The sequence below is a fragment of the Berghia stephanieae genome, chromosome 1 (assembly GCF_034508935.2).
Source record: "Berghia stephanieae isolate SIO BIC M18660-M18661 chromosome 1, UCSD_Bste_1.3, whole genome shotgun sequence".
NCBI classification, from domain to species: Eukaryota; Metazoa; Mollusca; class Gastropoda; order Nudibranchia; family Aeolidiidae; genus Berghia; species Berghia stephanieae.
The window spans coordinates 119,521,428-119,525,097 of NC_088360.1; positions in this window are offsets into that span (position 1 = coordinate 119,521,428).

The window sequence follows — 3,670 nt, forward strand, 5'->3', positions numbered from 1 at the left end:
AGATGCCCTAGTTCTGTGCATTTCCAACGGTCAGGAATTGGTCTCCAACGTATCGAGCAATATTCAACATTTTGTCTCATTGATTTACTAATTCAATGTAATCCAGTGTCTGCTGAGGAAACGTTAACAAATATACATATATAAAAGAATAAAAAAGAATACTGCAGTCTAGTCATTGTTTGAACAACAACTATCATGTTTGTACTCATAACATGTTTATGTTTCCTACTCAAAGCAGCGCGGAGTGAAATTAAAATATTGGCGTCACTATAACTCGTTTGTCATTCGCACTGGATTTGATGAAATAGACCCCCTCAACCCAAAGCAGTAATCGGCCGGTTTTAAAACTGTTGTCATGGAGAATATTTTGCATTGGTCTGAGGGTATTTCCATTACAATAATGAGCAAATAACAATTTGGGTTATCAGACATGCAACATACAACACACGGACTTCAACCCTTCTCCAATTTTTCTTTGAGAGGTTATATTAGTAGCAAGGGACGTCAGTCATTTTATTGACATTATCTTTTGTCCAAACGCTGCTAATTTCCCTTGAAATTTCAGCCACAACTTATTGCTCGGTTGATGGAATCCCCCTACGTTATATTTTAATGAACACATCTTGGTTGTAGTTGTATTACAAAGTACATACTATTATACTCCTGTTATGTTGAGGAAATATAAAAGGTTTTCATTTGGTTCACCATTATCTTCATCTTATATTTGTATTTGTATCATTGATAGAAGTAGAAGATGCTTACACAAGGAGGGTCTCCTTAATGCCTTCTCCTTCTTGACATTAGGGAGACCCCCCCCCCCCCCTCCCAATGTGTAAAAGGCAATATATCATCAGTAAAAATTTCACTTATTTTTCCCTTTTCAGTTTGACCATTAACTCACTTAATCCTAGAGATTTTTTCTACTTTTCAAAATTGGAAAATAGTTATTAAAAATGAGCATGTACATAGATAGTTTTATTCAACTACCTTTAACATGTAAAAACTATAAAAAATTAGTTTTGATACTACGCCTATAATTTGTCTCATAAAAATGTAATAGATAGGCATTGGGTAAAAGTAATCCAGGTAAACTACAGATATACTCGGTGTTAGGGTTGAGTGAGTTAAAAGGCTGGCTTGTCTTTCTGCCTCTTTAATTCTTTGAGGTAGGCGTTAGGTGTTGCTCAAGTTACCCGACAAATGGTGTTATGTTAGGTCTCCCGCAACTTGTACGGCACCTAAAATATATTCTAAGGTGGTGTTAGATATCTCGAGGAAAATATGCACTGCATTGCTAGCACTGATCTTGTTAGTTTCTCGGGGTGATTTACCTCTTACTTTGTTAAGTTGATGATTTCCTAGACAAACTGTACAGTTACAATAGATTTTAAGTTTAATATATCTATATATCGCTTTAGAACAGTGAAAACTTGTGTAACTCTTGATTGTAAGTTAAATCCAAGTCATATTATTTACATGGGAACGGAAATAAAGCTTGTCTGCGTGTTCGCTAGTACTAGGGGGTCTTGTTTGTTTTTGTTTTAAAGGGTTTTACGGCGCTTGCAACACATTTAGGTCATATCAGCGCCAGTAAAAAGGAAGAAAATTAGATAGTAATAATATTCTAGATGTACAATTAAAAGAACTTGAGGAAGAAGTAAGACAATGGGGAATGGTACATGTAGGGAACAGATGAAGATTCCAAGTGCACTATATCAGTGTACTTAGCTTGAGATTACCTAAAAGTCTCACCCAGACACCAGCACACGATCCCACTAAGAGGAATACAATTAAATGTTAACAAATTATATGTTAAAAATACAAAAATAACAGTACATAACAGAGATGACTAACAAGGAAATCAATTGGAAAACAGATACAGGTGGGTTGAAAACACAGCAAGTATCTCCCTGCCTACTATGGGAGCTAGGGGTTCTCCCGAATGACAGCGATCGATTTAGAGAAGAGTGCTTGAACTCTTCAGTCACAGTTGTCTAAGTCTAAGAAAAAGGAAGACATAGGGGAATAGTGAAGCCATATATCCTTGAACCAAGCTGCAAGTCATATAAAATCTCCCACAAAAAACAGACACCATTTGCTAAAACGATAGTTCTTACTTTTAATAATAAACAGTCACTCAACGATGCGACTGTAGAGGAAAAATATCATCTAAAAAAAAGAAGAATTGCACGTTCAAATCCTCCTATATCCATCACAGAGAGATCTATAGCCAAGGCCTAGGTAATACAAAGTCACCCACACTCCAGGGCAAGATCAAGGAAGGAGACAGCAAATTAGAAGGAATAGAAGACCCTCAAAATAGCCCTCACCAACCAATGGCATTGTAGAGTTTTAAACTTAGATAGATAGATAGATAGATAGAGAGAGAGAGAGAGAGATAGAGAGAGAGAGACACACACACAGAGACAGAGAGAGAGATAGAGAGAGAGAGAGAGAGAGAGAGAGAGAGAGAGAGAGAGAGAGAGAGACACACACACACACACAGAGAAAGAAAGAGAGAGAGAGAGAGAGAGAGAGAGAGAGAGAGAGAGAGAGAGAGAGAGAGAGAGAGAGAGAGAGAGAGTGATAATTTATAAGGGAAAAAAATTTTGTCTCCCAGAAAACTATACATTTGACACTGTAGCACTATACATTGACAGTTTCTCTCTCAGCCAAGGACTCTAATCTGGGCCAGGACAAAAGTAACCCCAGGAAAATAAATACAGAAGAAATACATAGTTGAAACATAAAGATAACAAATCTAACTTGTGTGTTTATGTAGTCTTGTGGTATGACACTCGCTTTCAGATCGGAAGGCCCTGGGTTCGAGCCTCGCTCTGCGCATAGTTGAGTCCTTAGAAAAGGTTCTTTACTCACATCCTCTCACTGTTTGTTTTGTTTTTGTTTTTAAGGGTTTTACGGCGCTTGCAACACGTTTAGGTTATATCAGCGCCAGTAAAAAGGAAGAAAATGGGATAGTAAAAAGTTCTAGAATTACAATTAAAGCACCCAAGAAAAAGTAAGACATAGGGGAACTGGGAACAAATAGGGATCAGATGTAGATTCCAAGAGCATACCACCAATGTACTTAGCTTGAAATCACCTACAAGTCTCATCCAGACACAAGCACAAAATCCAACAAAGAGGAATACACTCAAATGCTTACATTATACATTAAAAATAACAAATATAATAATACATAACAGAGGGATGATTTACAAGGAAAAAAATATCATCTCCCAAAACAACAACTATGCATTTGACTGTTTCCCTCCCATCTAGGACTCCGGCCAGGGCCAGGACAAAACCAAGTAATCTCATGCCAAGACAAAGACAGAAAGCAAGTTGGAAAACAGATATAAGGGGATGGAAGACACAGTATGTACCCCCCTTCCCACTATGGGAGGTCAGGATCCCCACCCAGCCTCTCACTGTACTCAGGTGTAAAATTAGTACCTGGCCATTAACAGCATTTTTTTGTCCGAAAAATATCGACCAACAGCAACAGGCATCATGTGTCGTCCTAAATGTTAAGTGTTGCTGAAACCCCTTGTAAAGTGCTTTGAGACTTCGAGTGATATTGAGCTATATAAAAACTCTAATATATTTTTAAAAATTCTATTGTCTTGAAGATAAAGTAATATAAGTCATTTAAGAAATAAAGAATAAA